This window comes from Equus przewalskii, chromosome 8 (genome assembly GCF_037783145.1).
Source record: "Equus przewalskii isolate Varuska chromosome 8, EquPr2, whole genome shotgun sequence".
NCBI lineage: Eukaryota > Metazoa > Chordata > Mammalia > Perissodactyla > Equidae > Equus > Equus przewalskii.
The window spans coordinates 30,026,873-30,049,660 of record NC_091838.1 but is presented as its reverse complement, the minus strand read 5'-3'; positions in this window follow the sequence as shown (position 1 = coordinate 30,049,660).

Below are 22,788 nucleotides of genomic sequence, written 5' to 3'. Positions count from 1 at the left end.
TTGTGGTATAATTACATAAATAAAATAAAAAGTACAATACTGTGGCCAAATACAAAGGTTTACAAAAGGAAAGAGATTATAAGACAAGACATGTTTAAATAGTATTAAGAATAATTATTCAATAGGCATAATTGCGTAGTTTGTATGCGTTTTATATGCATTTTATATGATTTTGTGATTCAACAACAGTGCCTGGGGGGAAAAAGTAAACATTTTGCTTCATCAGAATTAAACTGTTTTCATTAAGAAATAAAATATCTTAGGAGATTTTGTTTATGTCCTGGTGAAGCAGGAAAGGATTTTGGAACCCAAACCTCCATTTGTGGTTTAAGAGATTAAATCAATCCTGCAAACATATACCAATTATGGGTTTTGTAACAAGGGACAAGTGTGTGCCAAATGGATAGTACTGTATTTGTTATTCATAGAACATCAGTAAGTTGGTCCATTGCTGATAGCTCCTGTTCTAGCTTTCCATTCAATGGCAATGTTGCTAAATGAGGCAGATTAAGGTTGCCTAATTGATCGGTATTTCAAGACAGTCCACAGAAAAGATAAAACTACATACGCCTTTTTCAAGTTCTATTGGGCCAGATCACATCACTTACTGAATGAACCTATATCTAAGATATAAAAGGACCAAAGTGCAGTCAATGTAGGAAGACCCCCAAAAAGAGGTGATGGCAGCTTTTACTAAAGCATTATTGGATTTCAATAATAATTATAGGGACAATTTTATTACCAGGTCATTGTATTTTAACCCTTTTAGTTTTACACATAAAATTGAAAAGAAGCATTCTACAAGCTATAAGATTGTCCAAATAGAAGGCAGGAAATAAAAACTGACTTAAATTTAGAGCATAGCTGTGACATAATTTTCTTTTCCTCTCCTCTCCCTGCCAAAAAGAATCAGAGGGCACATTTACAACACAGGCCTCGACCCTCTTCCTCCGGAAGAGCCTCACGAGGACAAGATTCTAATATAGCTCGGAGCAAATCAGATCTCTCCACTTTAACTGCAAAAAGTAAAGTAAAACGAGGCTAATTAGCCTCTAGACTAGATGCAAATTATGCTATTTCTCTTCTATATCAATGTTATAAAGAGATAATACTTTTACTCATTTAACTTTATGCTATCTCTATCACTGAAAGGAAGAAAACATAATTATCCTCATTTTCCAGGTTAAAAATTGAAGTACAAAAAATTTAAATACCTGACCTTGTGTCATAAAGTGAATTGATGTGGCAAATCTCTTAGATATTCTGGTGCTCAAGCCAGGATTCTTTTCAATACAGTATGCTCTGTTTTTCTAAAATGTATTATTATCTGGAGTTAAGTTATTTTACAGACTTGGTTGAGAAAGGACAATTGAAAGCTAAGTTTTTGTTCTTTTCACTCTGCCTTGTCTTGCCTTGGATACATTGCACATTTCAGTAGATTAGAAATAAGACTGTCTTCAAGCTGCTCAGAGTTTTAGCTCGTTCTCTAACTAGCTGTGGAAGATGAACCTCATCACTTGAAAGTTAACCCCGCACTCACATTTCTCATCTACTCCATGATGATAGCTGTAGTTTCCTTAGCCTACCAAACATGTTGGTTTGAGGAAACAGTTGATAATGTATTTGAATATGCTTTGAAAAGTATAAAGTATTACATAAGCATAGTCTTGTGTATTAATAGTACCACTTGCATCAATGCAACTGTTATTAATAATCATGCTTTTTCTGAATGCCCATAGCACTTATCTATACCTCTATTAAGATGCTTATCATTTTTCACCTCAGACATTAAAAGAATTGGTGTTTGTTATGCAGCGTATGTTCCTGGATGACAAGAATCATGAGACTTTTAGACCCTTATATCTCTGAAGTATACCTATTGCAGTTAATGAAAATTTTACCAAAGGATTGGATTATAACTGGGCTCAGTTCTTGTCATTGATGGAGAACATCACATTTCCAGCATGACTGCTGAACAGAATCAAGGACACACCAACAGTGACCCAGATGGATAGCAAGGGCATCCTGCAGGACAATTTTTCATAGGCATCGATAGAGCCTAACTCTTCTGTTCTTCTCCATATGGAAATGTTTGTTTCCTCCTCCTAACCCCTTAATAATTATAGACTGAGTTAATGCTCATGGCATGGGAAAAAAATAAGAATTAATTGTTGGTGAGTACTTCCATTTCAAACAGTTTTTAAAGAGGCAGCTTGCTTGTTTATAGCCATTAGTGACTGTATTTAAGTAAGAATGTGTTTCAATATTCAAGGTGCTTTACACCAGAAATCCCATGTCAGCCCATACTTTTGTATAATGATGTGTATCACTGTGTGCTCAAGTTTATTAAAAACGAATAACACTGACAATGAGAAAGTGAATAAGACCTTTAATGGTCTGTTAATTGTCCTTCTTTGATGTGGCCATTAGTGTGTGTGTGTATGTGTGTGTGTGTGTACAACTGTATTTGTGTGTGTGAACATTGGCCTCTGTGTACACACACAACACAGCTCCCACCAGGAGGGGTCTGAGTTGCTTCCAGGGACAAAGAAGAATTTATGCTAATATATTCATTCTACTAAACCCTTTTATAATTAAGGGACATGAATTTTCCAGATAGCTGACCAAGGTCAGGTTGTAGCTTGTGAACATTAAAAAACTTAAAACTAATTGGCCCTAGGGTCAAAGTCCTTGACTTCAGCTAAGAATGTCAAATCTCCTATAAGGAATGCTATTCAGCAAGGCAGTAGTGCATCACTCTATACAAATTTTGTCTTACTTTCTACCTTCCATTTAACTCAGTTGCACACATTTTTAAAAGTTTAATCATCTTCCTTTTAGAAAAGGGCCCTATTAAACCTGCATTCATTCCTTTCAATTATTATATTTGGCCTCCAAAAGGAGGGCATTCCAATTTCATGGTCAACACAGGATGCAATTTTACACTTGAAAATAATGTCAAGAGCTATCTGTAATGGTACATGGAGACAGACAGATGACCCATAACTTTACTGAGTGAAAAAAAAGGCATTTGAGATGTCCTCCAGAGTTTCTAGGATATTTTGGAACTGGATCTTGCAGATAATTATTATCATTGGTCTGACAGATATTATTATCTTTGGTCTGACAGATGCAATAATTATTGTGTGGACTTATTAAGAACAAATGCTGTTGACAAGAATAATTAAAATAGCAGTCAGTACTGTTGATCTAGTCATTACTCCTTTTCCTTCCTAAAGCTTTACTAAAACACATCCTTTTTGCTTTCACAGGACTAACGTTATTGATGGAACAAAGATCTTGGAGTTGAATTGATACCCATGTGTATGTACTGACCACTGACATTCTCTATGTTTGAGGACTAGTGTGAAGCTTTAATAATAAAATACCTATGAGATGCATTGAAATTAAAGTTTGTGCTTTTTTTAATTATAAAAATAGCATAATTTTATTCTCCATAAATCTCATTTATGCATCACTTATATGAGTAGTTTTTGTTGTTGTTGTTGTTGTTTTGGGTTTTTTAAATTTTTTAAATTGCAGTAACATTGGATTATAACATTATATAGCTTCCAGATGTACATTGTAATATATTTTGAATTCTGTGTAGATTACATCATGTTCACCACCCGAAACCTAATTATAGTCCATCCCCTCACATGTGAGCCTAATCACCCCTTTTGCCCTCCCCCCTCCCCCCTTCCCCAAAGGTAACCACCAGTCCAGTCTCCATTGCTATGTGTTTGTTTGTTGTTTTTATCTTCTACTTATGAGTGAGATCATACAGTATTTGACTTTCTCCCTCTGACTAATTTCACTCAACATAATACGTTGACCAATCACGTTGTCAAAAATGGCTGGATTTCATCATTTCTTATGGCTGAGTAGTATTCCATCGTGTATAAATATCACATCTTTATCCATTCGTCCCTTGATGGGCACCTAGGTTGCTTCCAAGTCTTGGTTATTGTGTATAATGCTACAAGGAACATAGGGGTGCAAGTATCTTTATGCCTTTGCATTTTCAAGTTCTTTGGATAAATACCCAGCAGTGGGATAGCTGCATCATATGGTAGATCTATCCTTAATTTTCTGAGGATACTTCATACTGCTTTCCATAGTGGCTGCACCAGTTTGCACTCCCACCAGCAGTGTACGAGGGTTCCCTTCTCTCCAAATCCTCTCCAACACTTGTTGTTTCTTGTCTTGTTAATTATAGCCATTCTGATTGAAGTGAGGTGTATAAAGTTTGTGCTTTTAAAACTACAATTTAAGATTTTTGAGGGAAAACTGTTTTTAAGATTTTTGTGTGACAACTCCTATGAAGTCAGGAATGTCTAGTTAGATGTTACTTGATCTTTTAAAAATGATCAAATGTACTTCTTTAATGGAGAAAAACAAGGCAGGGTAAGGAGAATAGTAAGTACTAGGGTGAGGGTGGGTTGTTATTTTATGTAGAGTAGTCAAGGAAGGCCTCCATGAGGCAGCATTGGAGCAGAGACTGAAAGAAGTGAGGGTAAGACATGCACAGAATTTTAGATGAAGTGAGTTCCAGACAGCATGAATGGCAATTGCAAAGGCCCCGAGGCAGGAGAATATTTGGTAAGCTGGAAAAACTACAAAGAGGCCCCATAGCTGGAATGAAGTGAGGAAAGTGGGAGAAGAAGAATTTACATGAATGAATAAATAGGACCCTATCATTTTGATTGGGTGTCTCCCATATTTTTTCTTTTCTCCCTCTTCTCCCCTTCTCCACTTTATCACCATCATCCCCACTATAACTCCTACTATTAACCCAGAAAGTATCCTTCCAAAATTTTCTCTTTGTGTAATTATGTTCAGACATACATATCCAGACTCACAAAGGTTGTGTTCTGTCTTTCTCTCATAAAAATGAGATTGTATTATTCATACTTTTCTGCAATTGCATTTCTCACTTAATCACATCAACTATATGAGTTTTAACTTATTATTTTCAAAGACCATGTAAAACTCCACAAATTGAAGATACTCTATTTTATACAACCCTTCTATTAGTGGACATTGTTTCTTTCCAGTTTTTGCTGCTATAAACAATAATGCAAAAAATATCTTGAATATATATACTTATGACATATATCGTCTTTAATTGATGGGATACATTCATTAGAATGAAATTGATGGGGTAGGTATATGTTTATTAATAGATATTGATACCTTTAAAACAAGAAGGTTATAAGGATTCACATTTTACCAAGGATTAGGACAGTGCCCTTCTGCTCATATCCTGCATCAATGTGTTATTTTTACCAAAGTGAGGAATATAAAAGGTGAGCTCACTGATATTAATATTTAAATTTTCCCGAAGGCTGAAGCTTTTATATTCTTATTGACCTTTTCAATTTAAATTCCGTTAACTTTTGCCATCTTAGACCATGCTAAGGGCTTCACTTTGCTCAAATCCTTCACGTTCTTCGGTGATTTTCCACGTCCACTGGCTTTCTTGTTAAATTTATCTCTTTCTGTAGAGTTTTCTTTTTGCTATTATAAATGAAATGTTTCATTTTACACTTTCATTTCCAAAATCTAATCATTATTGAAGTAACTACTGGTTTCATATATCTATTCATCTTACCAAATTTCCTTTTTAGTTTCAGTAGTTTTATTCTAAAATCTCTCATATTTTCTACATACACATTTAGATGATCAGCAAAAATAAAAATAATGACTTTAATTTCCCAGTGTTTATTCTAATTATTTCATCTTCTTTTCTCATCCTATTTGCTGAAACTTCAAAACATTGTTGAATATTAATGGGAGCTAACTAGTATCCTTCTCCAGTTTCTGACATAAAATGAAAAGGATTTTGCTTTGAAATTTAGACTATTTAATGTTAGTTCTTTTGGGAAAATATATTAAAGCAATTTCTTACTATTACTTTTTACTTTGTGCTTTTTATAGGAATGGCTGTTAATATGCTCTAATGGACTTTTTAGCATCTAGTCATATAAACAGAGCATATTAGAATTTTAATTTTAGGTAAAAGAATATTTTGGTTGACTTCCTGATATGAAAATTCCTGCCTAGAATAAACTACTTGGATTTAAAATATTGTACATTTAATTATTTTGGGATTCTGTTTTCATGTATTTTATTTCCAATTTTTTTGCATCTATATTCATGTATAATTGCTTCCCGGCCTTTTGGCTAAGATCAACCATAGTATATTCATGTATAAATTGGTTTTTTATTATTATTTTGTACTGTATTTGTTAGGTTTGTATACTAAAGTAAGCTAATAGATTTCTGAACACTTGTTATCTGGGCATTTTACACAAAAATTAACTCAAAATAGATTAAAGACTTAAATTTAAGACCGAAAGCCAAAACATAGGTGGTATGCTCTTTGACATCAATCTTAGCAATATCTTTTTGGACATGTGTCCTTGGGCAAGGGAAACAAAAGCAAAAGTAAACAAATGGGACTACATGAAACTGAAAAGCTTCTGCACAGCAAAGGAAACCATCAACAAAATGAAAAGACAACCTACCAAATGGGAGAAGATATTTGCATATCATATATCCAATAAGTAGTTAATATCCAACATATATAAAGAGCTTATGCAACAACAACAAAACAACCAACCAGAGGATCTGAAATGAGCAGAGGATCTGAACAGACATTTTTCCAAAGAAGATATGCAGCTGTCCAATAGGCACATGAAAGATGCTCAACATCACTGATTATTAGGGAAATGCAAACCAGAACCACAGTGAGTAACAGCTCATGCCCATCAGAATGGCTGTGATCAGCACTGGAACTCTTTGAGGTTAGACCCCCTTCAGCCCTGAGTCCATCTAATCCTAGTGCTGTTTTCAAAGGCAGGATTTTAGTCACCTTTCCAGTCACTTCTATGGTAACTAGTCCACTTAAGTTTTACATTTTTTGGTTTAATTCTGAAAAATTGTATTTGTCTAAGTAATCATCTAGCACTAATATCAAACTTTATTGTAATAGAGTTGCATAAACTGTTGACATAATGCCTTTGGTCTTTTATAATTTCTCCTTCCTCATTCTTAATGCTTTTTGTTTTTGTTCTTTTTTCCAATCAAACTTATGAGTGATTTATCTATTCATTTTTTTCCCAAAAAATCCACTTCTTAGCTTTCTAATCAAGCAATTTTGGTCTGTTTATGTTTATTAATTCTCTCTTCCTACTTTCTTTTAATTTGTTTTCTTAGACATTTTTTGAAATTCTTGGAATGAGTACAAAGTTCTGGCATTTTTTTCCTCTTTATTCTTTAACACAATTATTTCAGAATTTAATTTTTTTTATTTTACTTTTTATTTTTTTTTTTTCAGAAAGTTTAGCCCTGACCTAACATCTGCTGCCAATCCTCCTCTTTTTGCTGAGGAAGACTGGCCCTGAGCTAACATCCATGCCCATCTTCCTCTAAGGAATGTAATTTCTTTTTTTTGAGTAGAGCTTTTGATATTCCACAGATTTTCCTTTTTATTCAAATTGAAGTAGAATTTATATACAGTAAAATACCCAGATAATAACTGTTCAGTTCAACAGGTTTTGACAAATGGTGTAGTGCACCGTATTCTCAGATGTTGCTGATGGGAATGTAAAAAGGCTCAAATGCTTTACAGCACTCGACATTTTCTTATAAAATTAAACATAATCCAAGCTACAACCCTGCAATTCTACTAATAAGTCTTTGCTTAAAAGCAACACACATTTATGTGTACAAAAAACTTGTTAAAGAAAATGCTAATCTCAGTCTTATATATAATAGTTCCAAATTGGAAACAAGTCAAATATCTACAAATAAAATAATGGGTAAACAAATCAAAGTATATTCATACAATGGAATGTACTCAACAATAAAGCCTGAGAAGTATTGACAGAGGCAAAAACCTGGATGGGTCTCAAAAACATGATACTGAGCAAATGAAGCCAGAAGAAACAGTATGCACTGTTCAAATCTATATGAATTCCTAGAACATACAAAACTAATCAATGGTGACTAAAATCAGAACAGTGGTTGCATCTGGTGACGTGGAGTGGAGGACTGAGCACATTTCCAGGTACTCATTGGACACATATTTTCTTTTGTGTAGTATCTGTTCCAATCTTTTTGCCCATTTTTTAAATTGGGTTGTTCATGCTTTTTTTTTTTAGATTTCTACAAATTTTTTATATACTCTAGATGCATGTTCTTTCTCAGATATATCTTGTGTAAAATCATGTTTGTTTTCTCAATGGTGATTTTTATTAGAAAAAATTAATTTTGTTGGTCCAAATTATCAATTTTTGTCTATGATTAGTGCTTTAAGTGTCCTGCTTGAGAAGTCTACCTACCTAAAGATATTCTCTTATGTTCTATTCCAGAAACTTTATCTGGCTTTATATTCAGATTTTAGATTTATTTAGATTTTATATTCATATCTATGATACATCTCTAATATTTCTAAATGAATGGGAGTCAAGGTTCATATTTTTTCCTTTAAGGATATCCAGTTTTTCTGGCACAATTTGAATTAACTCAGCATGTTGGCTGAAAATCAAGTGACTATATATTGTGGATCTGCTCCTAGACTCTCAACTCCGCCACTGATCTGTATGTCTCTGCCTACACCAGTATCACACACTTGACGATTGTAGCTTCAAAGTGAATTTTGAAATCACGTAGTAAAAGTCCTCCAACTTTTTCTTTCTTAGAATCATTTTCACTACTTTAGACCTTTTGTATTTCCATAAAAAATTTAAGCATGAGCTTTCCAGTTTCTTCATAAATGCCTGATGTGATTTATTCGGATTGGATTGACTCTATAAATCAATTTGGGAAAGATGGATATGTTAATAATATTGAGCCTTCCAATCATAAATACAGTAGTATATCTATTGGTTTAAATCTTTAATTTCTCTTGGTAATGTTTTACAATTTTAAGAATAGAGGTCTTCCACATCTTTAATTAGATTTATTCCTAAATATTTGATCTTTTATTCCATTGCAAATGAATTTTAATTTCAATATGCAACTGTTCATTGCTAGTACATAGAAATACAATTGTTTTTATTTTCTATTTGTAAGCTTTAATCCTGTGAGGTTTCTAAATTCATGTATTAGTTCTTGTCATTGTCTTATAGATTTCACAGTTTTCTACATATAAAATCATGTTCTCTTCACATAACGACAGTTTTACTTTTCCAAACTTTAATGCCTTTTGTTTCTTTTACCATGCTACATTGGCCAGACATTTTGTTCAACAAAATGGCAAGAGCAGACATCCTTGCCATGGTCCTGAACTTAGAGAGAAGTCATTTAATGTTTCACTATTAAGTATGATGTTAGTTGTGAGCTTTTCACATCTGCCTCTTATAAGAGTCAGGAAGTTCCTTTCTGATTCTGGTTTGTGAGAGTTTTCCTCCTGAAGAGGTGTTGAATTTTTTTAAATACATTTTTTGCATCTATCAAAATAATCATATGAAAGGTAAGTGGTGAATTACATTGATAGATATTTGTATGTTAAACCAATCTTATATTCTTGAGATGTCTCACTTGTCGTGATATACTACCTTTTCTATATATTTCTGGATTTGATTTGCTAATCTTGTGTCTATGTTCATGAAGGAACTTGTTTTATAATCTGCATTAAGCACTTGTAAGATTTGAGCGTAAAGATTATGCTGGCCTCATAAAACAAAATTTCCTTTCTCCTTTATTTTCTGAAAGAGTGTGTATAGGATTAGTAGTATTTCTTCTTTGAGAGAACACACCAGTGATGCCATCTGAGCGCAGAGTTTTCTTTGTGGATAGTGTTTTCATTGCAAATTTAATTTCTTTCATAGATTTGGGCAATTTAAATTTTCTGTTTCTTCATAAGTCAGTTTTGTTAAATGGTATTTTTCAAAGAATTTATCTATTTTACCAAAGTCAACAAAGCTATTGGCATCGATGTATTAAAAATATACTTCTTAGTGATATATCTTTTTTCATTATTGATGTTGGTAACATGTTGTTTTTTTCTTGATTAGTCTTGCTAGAAATTTATCACTTGTATTAATCTTTTAACTAACTTTTGACTTTGTTGTTCTCTCTACTGTTCATTTTTCACTTCACTGGTTTTTCCTTTATATTTGTTTTTCCTTTCTTCTACATACTTTAGATATAATTTGTTATCCTATTACTAGCGTCTGAATATGGAAGCTTAGAAAGCTAATTGTAAACATTTCTTCTTTTCTAAAATGAATGATTAAAGCTATATATTTCCTATAAGCATTTCTTCAGAGGCATCCCACAGATTTTGATATGTTGTTTTCATTAGCATTTAGTTAAAAATGTTTCCTAGCTTCCCTTGTGATTTCCTCTTTAATATAAGGATCATTTAGCAACATGTTATTAAATTCGCAAATATTTAGTAATCCTGATATGTTTTTGCAACCAATTTCTAATTTAATAGTACTGTGGCACTCTAAGTGTCCATCCTTTGATATTTATCAAGACGCCTTATGGTGAAGCATAGGATCTATCAGCCATTTTTGTCAGTATTTTACATGCACTTGAAAAGAGTGAATACAGTTGTTGGTTTTATGGTTCTATAAACGTCAATTAGGTCAAATTGGTTCATAATGTTACTCAAATTATTCAAATATTCTATGTATTTACTAATGTTTTGTGAACTTTTATATCTTACTGAATGAGAGGTGCTACAATTTACAGTTACGATTATAGGTCTGTCAATTTCTTCCTCTAGTTCTTTCAAATTTTGATTCACATATATTGAAGATGTGTTATTAGACGCACTCACATTAGGATGTTTGTGTCTTCTTACTAATCTTTGTGCCATTATGGCATATCATTTTCTCTCTAGTAATAGCCTCTGTCTTGAAATCTACTGTGTGTGATGTGAATATAGCCAAACCGGTGTTGTAACACTCAGTTTTTGTATGACCAACATGAACAAGAAACTGAAATTATTTCATTTCGTTTTAATTAATTAAATTGTAAATATAAATAGCTACATATGGCTAGTGGCTAGTGTATTGGGCAGCACAGCTTTAGAAATTAGAACACGCATCTTTAAGTTACCACAGTTTACTTTTTAAATAATATCATATTACTTCATGAGGAATGTAAGAAATTTACAAATACATAATTCCATTTATCCCCCTCTTGCCCGTAAGGCTCTTATTGGCCTATATCTTAACTTCTACATGTGCTAGAAAACACACAATATGCCTTATCATTATTTTTGCTTTAAACTGTTAATAGTCTCTCTTCCTAATCAAAGGTGTGTTTGAAGAATTCTCTCAGTATGGTCCTAATCTTAGACTAAGATTTCGGAAAGCTTGCAGAACCTCAGGGAAGTTTCTCTCAGCTCTGCTGCACTGCTTTCTGCTTTCAGAGCTCAACGCTTGGGCTGGGCAAAGCCCTCTGAGCCCCGGGAGGGTGTCTCTCAGCTCTCTCGCCTTGCCGCCAATCCCTTCTGTAATATCCCCAGGCACTCTGTGAAGACCCCCAGGCGCTCTGTGAAGTTGGCCAGTAGAGGCAGACTCACACTGTGGCAGTAGTTTCCACAAATTCTAACCTTTCATGCCAGCCTATAGGCAACTATTAAAAGTTTATTAAAAATTGGCTGGTTTCTCTAATTTAAAAAATATTTTAAAACTTTTATATTAGAACTTCTTGGATTTGTTTTGATCATTAGGGTAAAAGTAGCATTCTCACACAACTTTCTACATACTTACCAGTAGCAGAAGTCTCTCCGTAGATTTTTGTAATAAAATTTATTTTTATTTTCATGGTTTCTGGTGTGTTATTACTTTGATTCTAGGGTTACCTATAAGATTGTTTATTACATTCTAAGTACTTGAATTGCTTTGTTTTTATTATTTATTCCTGACTTTACGGGCTTATGATTAGAGAAAGTGATATATAAAATTTCTATTTTTTTGACATTTCCGTGAAGACTTTTCTGTGGTCAAATACATAAATGATTTTTGTAAGTGTTCCATAGACATACAAAATACCAAGGTTTTTAATTGCATTAGCTATTTCTTCTGTGTCCTTATTCTCTTTGTTCTACCAGATCTGTTCAGTTTTGAAAAAGGTATATGGAAGTATTCTACTGTAACTGTATTTGCATCAAGTTCATACATTTCCATTTTTCGGCTTATATATTTAAGTCTTCTGCTTTTTTAGCAGATGCAGAGTTATAACTGTCATTACTTCTTTGCAAACTGTATACTTTATCATATACCTACTTATGCAAACAAAACATTGGTCTATAAGTATATAAATTTCAGGTGTTTATCATTATATTTCTATTTCTGTGTAGACTCCATCATGTTCACCACCCAAAGACTAATTACCACCCATCACCATACACATGTGCCCCCTCCTCCCTTTCTCCTTCCCCTTCCCCCACTTCCCTTCTGGTAACCACCAGTCTAATCTCTGTATTTATGTGTTTGCTTGTTGTTGTTGTTGCTGTTTTTATCTTCCACTTATGACTGAAATCATACGGTATTTGACTTTCTCTGTTTGACTTATTTATTGACTTTATTTCTCTGTTTGGCTTATTGCATAATACCTTCAAGATCCATCCATGTTGTTGGATGATCTCCTCTCTTTTTACAGCTGAGTAGTATTCCACCGTGTATATATACCACATCTTCTTTACCCATTGATGGGAACTTAGGTTGTTCCCAAACCTTGGCAATTGTGAATAATGCTGCAATGAACATAGGATGTAAATATCTTTTCGACTTACTGTTTTCATGTTCTTTGGATGAATACCCAGAAGTGGAATAGCTGGATCATATGGTAGTTCTCTTCTTAATTTTTTGAGGAATTTCCATACTGTTTTCCACAGTGCCTGCGCCAATTTACATTCCCACCAACGGTGAATGAGGGTTCCCTTTTCTCCTCCTCTCCAACACTTGTTATTTCTTGTCTTGTTAATTGTAGCCATTCTGACGGATGTGAGGCAATATCTTGTTGCAGTTTTGACTTGCATTTCCCTAATAACTAGTGATATTGAACACCTTTTTATGTACCTGTTGGTTATCTGTACATCTCCTTTGGAAAAAATATCTCTCTTCAGATCCTTTGTCCATTTTTTAACTGGGTTGTTTGTTTTTTTCTGGTTAGTTGTATGAGTTCTTTATATATTTGGGGTATTAACCTCTTATCTGATACATGATTTGCAAATATCTTCTCCCAGTTGTTAGGTGGTCTTTTCATTTTGTTGATGGTGTTCTTTGCTTGCAGAGATTTCTACTCTGATGTAGTCCCGTTTGTTTATTTTTTCTTTGGTTTCCTTTGCTTAGTGATACATGGTATTTAAAAAGATACTGCTAAGACTGATGTCGAAGAGCAGAGTGCCTGTGTTCTCTTCTAGGAGTTTTAAGACTTTAGGTCTTAAATTCAAGTCTTTAATCTATTTTCAGTTAATTTTTGTGTGTGGTGTAAAATAATGATCTACTTTCATTCTTTTGCATGTGGCTGTCCAGTTTTCCCAACACTATTTATTGAAGAGACTTTCCTTTCTCCATTATATGTTCTTGGCTCCCTTGTCAAAAATTAGCTGTCCTTGGATGTGTGGGTTTATTTCTGGGCTCTTGATTCTATTCCATTGATCCGTGTGTCTTTTTTTGTGCCAGTACCATGCTGTTTTGGTTACTGTAGCTTCGTAGTATATTTTGAAATCTGGGAGTGTGGTTATCTCCGGTTTTGTTCTTTTATTCTCAGGATTCTTTTGGCTATTCCCGGTCTTTTGTTGTTCCATAAAAATCTTAGGGTTCATTGTTCTATTTCTGTGAAAAATGTTATTGGGACTTTGATAGGAATTGCATTGAATCTGTGGATTGCTTTAGGAAGTATGGACACTTTAACTATGTTAATTCTTCCAATGCATGAGCACAGACTATCTTGCTATTTCTTTGTGTCTTCTTGAATTTCTTTTAATAATGTTTTATAGTTTTCAGTGTATAGGTCTTTCACCTACTTGATTAAATTTATTCCTAAATATTTTATTCTTTTTTTGTGGTTGTAAATGGGATTGTATTCTTCAAATAGTGACAGTTTCACTTCTTTTCCAATTTGGATCCCTTTTATTTCTTTTTCTTGCCTGATTGTTCTGGCTGGGACTTCCAATACTATATTAAATAAGAGTGGTGGAGGTGGGCATCCTTGTTTGGTTCCTATTCTTAGATGGATAGCTTTCAGTTTTTCACCATAAAGTATGATCTTAGCTGTGGGTTTGTCATATGTGGCCTTTATTATGTTGAGGCACTTTCCTTATATACCCATTTTATTCAGAGTTTTTATCGTAAATGGATGCCGTATCTTGTCAATTGCTTTCTCTTCATTTATCAATATGATCATGTGATTTTTATTCTTCATTTTGTTAATGTGGTATATCGCATTGATTGATTTGCAGATGTTGTACCATCACTGCATACCTGGAATAAATCCCACTTGATTGTGGTGTATGATCCTTTTAATGTATTGTTGTATTTGATTTACTAGTATTTTGTTGAGGATTTTTGCATTGATGTTCCTCACTGATATTGGCCTGTAATTTTCTTGTTTGTATTGTCCTTTTCTGTTTTGGATATCAGGGTAATGTTGACCTTGTAGAATTAGTTAGGAAGCATTCTCTCCTCTTCAATTTTCTGGAAGAGTTTGAGAAGAATAGGTTTTAAGTCTTCTTTAAATGTTTGGTAGAAATGGCTGGGGAAGCCATCTGGTCGTGAACGTTTTATTTTTTGGGAGGTTTTTGACCACTGTTTTGATCTCTTTATTAGTGATTTATTCAGAATCTTTGTCTCATTGATTCATTTTTGGAAGGTTCTATGATTCTAAAAATTTACTATTTCTTCTAGATTATCCAATTTTTTGGTGTGTAACTTTTCATGTTATTCTTTTATAATCCTTTGTATTTCTGTGGTACCCATTGTAATATCTCCTCTTCCATTTCTGATATTATTTATTTGAGTATTCTCTCTATTTTTCTTGGTAAGACTAGCTAAAGGTTTGTCAATTTTTTAACCTTTCAAAGAACCAGCACTTGGTTTCATTGATTTTCTTTTTCTATTCTTTTAGTCTCTATTTCATTTATTTCTGCTCTGATTTTTATTTTTTCCTTTCTTCTACTGATTTGGGGCTTTGTTCTTCTTTTTCTACTTCCTTGAGGAGTATTGTTAGATTGTTTATTCAAGATCTTCCTTGTTTGTTATAGCAGGCCTGTATTGCTAAGACTTCCCTCTTAGTACTGCCTTTGTTGTATCCTACACATTTTAGTTATGTTATTTTTCACATTCCTTTGTGTCCAGGTATTTTTTGATTCGTTCATTGACCCAGTAGTTGTTCAGTAGCATTTTGTTTCGTCTTCACATGTTTGTGGCTTTTTCAGTTTTCTTTTCGTTGTTGATTTCTAGTTTCATACTGTTGTGGTCAGAAAAGATGCTTGGTATTATTTCATTCTTCTTAAATTTATTGAGACTTGTTTTGTGACCTATTATGTGACCTATCCTGAAGAATGTTCCATGTTCATTCAAAAGGAGTGTGTATTGTGCTGTTTGGGGATGGAATGTTCTGTATATGTTTACTAAGTCCATCTGGTCTAATGTGTCATTTAAAGCTAATGTTTCCTTATTAATCTTGTGTTCAGGTGATCTATCTTTTGAAGTAAGTGGAACACTAAACTTCCCTACTGTTATTGTGTTATTGTCAATTTCTCCTTTTATATCTGTTAATAATTGCTTTATATATTTAAGTGCTCCTATGTTGGGTTTATAGATGTTTACAAGTGCTGTGTCCTCTTGTTGGATTGTTCCCTTTATCATTATGTGATGCACCTCTTTGTCTTTTATTACAGTTTTTGCTTTAAAGTCTGTTTTGTCTGATATAAGTATTGCTACACCAGCTTTCTTTTAATTGCCATTTGCATGGAGTATATTTTTTCTATCCCTGCACTTTCAGTCTGTGAGTGTCTTTAGGTCTGAAGTGTGTCTCTTGCATGCAGCATATATGAGTTTTGTTTTTGTATCCATCCAGCCACCCTATATCTTTTGATTGGAGCATTTAGTCCATTGACGTTTAAAGTAGCTATTGATAAGTATGTACTTACTGCCATTTTGTTACTGTTTTTCTAAGAGTTTTAGTAGTTCTCCTCTTTTCCTTTCTTCTCTTGTTCTTTTCCCTTGTGATTTTATGGCTGTCAGTATTATGATTGGCCTCCTTTCTCTTTTTTTTTTGTGTATTTATTATAGGTTTCTGACTTGTGATTACCATGAGGTTCATAACCTATATGAATAGCAATCTATATTAAGACAATGATCTCTTAAGTTTGACCTCTTATGAAAAGTCCTATCTTTTGACTCCTTCTGATGCATTTTGTTTTTGATACCATATTTTTACCTCTTTCTGTTTGTGTGTATCCCTTAACTTCTCATCATGGAAATAGATATTTTTAGTACTTTTGTCTTTTGACTTTCATTCTAACTTTATAGGTGCTTGATCCATTACCTTTACTGTATATTTGCTTTTATCAGTGATTTTTTTCTTTGATAGTTTTCTTATTCATATTTGTGGTCTGTTATTTTCCTCTTAAATAAGTCCCTTTAACGTTTCATGTAAGGCCAGTTTAGTGATGATAAACTCCTTTAGTTTTTGCTTGTCTGTGGAAAACTCTTTATTTCTCCTTTCATTCTGAATGATAACCTTGCTGGGTAGTGTATTCTTGGTTGTAGAATTTTTTCCTTTCAGTATTTGAATATATCATGCCACTACCTTCTAGCCTGTAAGGTTTCTGCTGAGAAGTCAGCTGATAACCTTATGGGGTTTCCTTTTTGTGTAACTTATTGTCTTTCTCTTGCAGCTTTTGGAATTCTTTCCTTATCTTTAATTCTTGACATTTTAAGTATAGTGTGTCATGGTGTGGGCCTCTTTGGGTTTATCTTGTTTGGTGCTCTCTGTGCTTCCTGTGCATGGATGTCTATTTCCTTCCTCAGATTAGGGAAGTTTCCAACTATTATTTCTTCAAATAAGTTCTCTGCCCCTTTGTTTCTCTCTTCTCCTTCTGGGACACCTATAATATGAATGTTAGTATACTTGATGTTGTCCAAGATGTCCCTTAGACTATTCTCATTCTTTTCAATTCCTTTTTCTTTTTCCTGTTCAATTTGGGTGATTTCCTCTACTCTTTCATCCGGATCACTGATCCGTTCTTCTGTGTCATCTACTCTGCTGTGGATTCCTTCTAGCAAGTTTTCATTTCCAATATTGTATTCTTCAGTTCTAGTTGTTCAAATTCTGATTTCTTGAACTTTGTTCAAGTTCTCACTGTGTTCATCTGTTCTTCTCCCAAGATCAGTGAGCATCCTTAGGACTGTTAGTTTGTACTCTTTATTAAGTAGATTGTTTATTTCTGTTTTGTTTAGTTCTTTTTCTGAGGATTTGTTCTGTTCCCTTATTTGGAGCACACACCGTTGTCTCCTCATTTTGCCTACTTCTCTGTGCTTGTACCTATGTATGCGGTAGATCAGCTACATCTCTCAATCTTGGAAATGTGGCCTTATGTAAGAGATGCTTTATGGGGCCTAGCAATGTGCTTCCCTCTTGTCACGCATTCCAAGTGTTCCAGGAGGGTCCCCTGTGTGCCCTCCTGTTGTGTCAGGGTTCTTTTGTTGTGGGAACTCAGGTGGGCTAGGCTGGCCCCCAGGCTGACTGTTTGTATGGCTCAGCCATGTGTAACTGCTATGGTTGCTTTATGGGGTGGGTCAAGCCCCAGCATGGCTGGCTGTGAGTTCTAATAGTACACAATTCCTGCTGTTTTGCTATTAAGCAAGTCAGGCCCTCAATGTGGCTGATTGCTAGGCTCAGGGGGCTCACAATTGCTGCAGGACTCTGATGTGACTCTCTTCAGCATGAAGCTGTTTTAAGGTCTCTCAGGAGTGCAAATGGGTGAGGTTGGCCCCAGGTATGGCAGTGAACAATCATTTCAGGAGTTGGAAGGTGGGGCAGATCCCCTGTGTGGATGTTTGAGATGGCCAGTGGCACAAGTCTGCTGCTGCCAACATTCCCACCACCAAAGGGCCCACACACCCCACCTACATAGGCCCATGAGTTCACTGTGGGCTTACTGGTGGGTGGGACAGTCCCTAGGCTGGGCTACCTGCCCTGGATGCAATGGATTAAATTAGTGCTCTAGTGGGTGGGGCAAACCCCTGCGCTAACAGGCTGGAGGAAGTAATACAATGGTACTGCTGGCATCTATGTTAGCACAACCAAATTAGGTCACAATAATGGCTGCCACCAGTGTCTCAGCCCTGGGAGGGTGGGTCTTGCCACTTCTTGCCTCTCTGAGATGCAGTCAGAGCTTAGTAAGTGAGTTTCCTGCACTTTTCTTTCTGGTGTTTTTATGTTGGTTTCTGGAACAGGTGAATCTGTGCATGGGCCATTTAAGAGCAGGTTTTTCTGTCTCTGAAGTTTGATAGTTTTTTGGGGTGCTGGTCTTCATTGGTTCTCAAAGCCAGAAAAGCCAAGTATTATGGGATATCCTCTCAAATGTGCTGAATTTGAAGGCTGGTATGCCTATTTTGGCATAGATTCTCCCACTCAGATCTCCCTGCTCCCCCAGAAAAAAAGTTCATACCTTTAAGAACTCCTGTCCACAAAGCACCATGGCTAAGATGCCATTTTTTCCTCAGCAGAGGTTTATCTCTTCCTCTTCCACCCCTGTCAGTGTTGTCCCTTTTGTGGGGGTTCTTTATATCCAGTTTCCAGATCTCTGTCAGAGGAAATTATTCCACAGGTAGTTGCGGATTTGTTGTGTCTGTGGAAGGTAGGAAGTCCAGGGTCCTCCTGTGCCACCATCCTCCAAATTTTTCAAACTCTTTATTTTATTTAATACTTTTAACCTGAAATTTCACCTTATCTAATATTAATGTTCACTTTCTTTTTGTTGGTATTTACTTGATATCTCTTTGCTTATTTCTTTATATTTTAAATAAATCTATTTTATTATCCTGTTCCTTATGGACATAAACCTCAGACTACAAATAGGTGTAATAAATATCTATAGGTGTGCATGTCCGTGCACATTTGGGCATATGCACATATGCAGTCATGTATTTGCTTATACTTGCATACATGTGACCATGTGTGTAGGCACATGTGTGTATCATATATGCTTTTCTCTTCATGACTCTCCATCCTCACAAACTGAATCTGAGGGTAGATACTCCTTTCTTACACACATTTTTGCATGTTCCAGCCTTTGCAGGTTTGTTGTATAAAACATGCATCCTCCACAACCTGCCAGACTGGAAGGCTGTCTGCATCTCTGACTATTGACTATCCCCATCTTCTGTATCACTAAAACCAGAGACATAATTTGAGTAGATAGACACTGGCCAAATGCATAGGACACTTATTTTATTTGCTGTCTCTATCTGCATAATCTCATTTTACACTCAAAACAAACCTGTGAAGTAGATAAAGTTGAGTATTACACCCACTGTATAAATTTAATGCAACAAATATTTATTGACCACACATGTGTGTCAGGAACTTCTTAAGCTGGAATGACCTGCCTTAGTCTCACCACTGGAGAGTGCTGAGCTGGAAATTAGAGCTGCATCTCTTTGTCTTTGTGAGCAGATCCAATGCCTGGCTAAATGGAAGCATAAAATAGGTGCTCAAAAAATGCTTTTGGTTACCCGTAAGCAAAAATTTGTGAAGGACAAAGACCCAGTTATGTGCATTTGAAAAATTATGTACATCAAGAACAAACAATTTTCCAGATAACATTTTTGCCCTTCTTCTCATAAGGGTTGTCTCATAACCCAGTGTATGAACTTATATTCGAGTTATGTTTGTTGTCCAGCAATTGATCTCCTACCCTAGTCTCTGACTTCCTGGAGTTAAGGGATCCTGTCAGATATCTTTGCACTTTTCTCCATTCTCACTCTCCATCCTCCCCTTGCCTGCTCCCATCATCTGGAAGCATTATAGCAAAGTCATTAAGAGGTGTGACATGGATAGATCACCTGGGTTCAAATTCCTGCTCTGACACTTACTATGTGACACTGGAAAAGTTATTTAGTCTTCCAGTAACCACCCCTCCCACTACCCTACTCATCTATAGGATAGTCATCATAATGCATTCCTCACAGGCTTGCTGTGAAGGTTAAATGAAATAATGTTTGCAAAATGTCTAACACAGAGTAAACTCAAATAAATATTAGTGTTATTACCTGACACATAGAGGGCACTCAATATTTAATGTATAACTAATTAGTAAATTAATTGAAGAGTGTGAAAACACTAGGTGCCTGAACTTTCCCTGGGCGGCAGGTAAGGACACTTGTCACCCAAGATGAAACTGCTGAGCTGGCTTTGCTGCCACTGCAGGTCATGAGCTCAGCAGAGATGCTCTGCATCTCCTTTCCCCAAGAAAGAATAACTATCCATGACTGTTACCACACAAGATGGCAGAAGACAGCACCAAGCAGCTAATTGTTTGCCCTGAATCTCTGATGTACTGTGTGGTCCCAGTACAACTGAACAAATATGTGAGTGATCAGATATGCGCTAGGTCACTTTGAATGGGAAAGCTGTCAGAACTTGGTGAAGTGGAGAGTTTGAGGAATAGGAGAAAATTTTCTCTTATTAGCAAAATAATTAATGTTCTGTAGTGGAAAGACTGCCTGCAAACAAGGGTACCAGGCTGGGGGTGAAAACTGGAGAGAACGAGGTCACAGAAGTCCACGCTGGTATAGGGTTGGATTGCCAATCCCTCACCCCTCCTCCCTTCCATGTTCTAACTAGCATGGAGTAGACACAGAAGCCAAATAAGAAAGAATAGTCTTAACTTAGCTAATAATTGCTGAATAACTCTTAAATGACAATCTTCTGATGAAGTTTGTTCGAATGATGGAGCCTAGGCCTGAAGCAACAACGGGGCTTCCAATCTCTTCTTTGAGTCCTGGGCCATCCCCAGGTACAGGTGCCTGGCCAGCTGAGAACCAGCTGAGCACCTGGGGAGAGCAGTGCTCAGCCCTCGGGGAGGCCTTGAATGTGAGAATGCAGAACTCAGGATACGGCAGGGAGCCTCTGTGAGAGTGAGTCTCACTGCACTCAGAGGCACACACCTTGAAGGAAGTCACAGAAGGAAACTGGCCGTGTTGCCTTTTTTATATACTGTCTTTGCAAACAGACACAGAAAATGGCCTAACCAATAGTGGGTTCTTAGCAATGAAAGCATCAAGTTATCTATTACTCTTTCTGAAGGGAACAGTAAGTGGGTAATTAGGGAGAGAAACTAAACATGTTTACTCCAAAATCACCCCATCTCCACTCTGACACTCACCCAGGAGAGGAATGGAAACCTCATTCTTGGTGGAAATGTGAAGATAGAGGGAAAAAGTTTACCCCTGAATACACTGTGTACAACACTGACACGTAAAGTCCATAAGAAAGTGCTGAGTGGGCCTTTCCTGTGTGCCAGGGCCTGCACCAGGGGCCAGGAGCACTGCAGCCAGGCTCCCTGCTCCCATCCACAGCAGAGAGCCTCTCACGCACTCTGTGCTGCAGCCATCCCCATGGTGGCTAGCATTGATGGTAGTTCAATAATTCCTTCAGAAGTGATCTTTAAAGTAAGGAAGGTATCAAAGAGCTTTTCAGAAGGGCTTTCAGTCCCTGTAGGAAAACAAAAGAATAATATAGTTTTGCAAAGTGGACAAGGGGAGATTCCTCCCCAGGGAGCATCCTGAGGGTCTAATCCAACTTCCTCCTGATCTCTTGAAGAATCAAAGAGAAGTGTCAATCCCATTGATCAGGAAAAGTTGCTAAACATCCTGGAAGCTGAGCAATATGGTAGAAAGAGAGCAGGACTGAAACCCAGAGAACTGCATTTGGGTTGACTTTGGCTTCCTTCTTGCATAAGCTCATTCCTTATTTTCCTGGAGATTCTTTTCCTATGTCACATATTTGTACTTACTCAAATCAAGTGAAGTAATGTTTCTGATATTGCATTTTCCCTACATAATAGTCACAATAGGTCTGTGATGTGACTGACTGAAAGGCATCAATAGACACAGTTAGAGGATATCTACTTAGATGTGAAGACTCAGAAAGTTAGGGAGAGGATTAAACAGAGGAGGCAGTAAGTCATGCTAGCCATAAAGAACAGGTCCCCGGGAACCTCAGAATGCCTTTGGAAGACAAAGCTAGGGATGCTCATACCCTTGTAGGCTGGGGATACCACCAAAGGCAAGAAGCACCCCACTTACCTTTGCCAACCTTGTTATATACCCATCCAGCCCCTCTATCCGCTTCCCCAGCCCAACTTCTCTAGAGACTTTGACAGTCCATGATGTGCAAACAACTGGAACATTTCTTAGTATTTACTGGGAAACCGGGTGAATTACAGCTCAATTTTCCCAGCTTATTATTCCTCAGTAGGGCTAAACCTTGGGCTGCTTGAGACCCATCTCTGCAGTAGTGAATAAGAAGCAGAAGAGTATTAATCATTCGTACATAGGTGCAGCCCGAATCTTGTTTATTGCAGTGTTTATGAGCTCTTCATTCATCCAATTCCATCATTCACTCGACAAGCAGTTAGAGAGCCTGGCCCGTGAGAAGTCATTGAGTCCTGGTGACGCACATGGTGGTGACGGTACTGGCTGGAGAGGAATGGAAAGTTGATATCTATGACAAATTGGCTCCTTCTGCTAGAGAACTTGGAGATTGTGCAGTGGAGATTCAACTTTATTCATAATTTTCAAG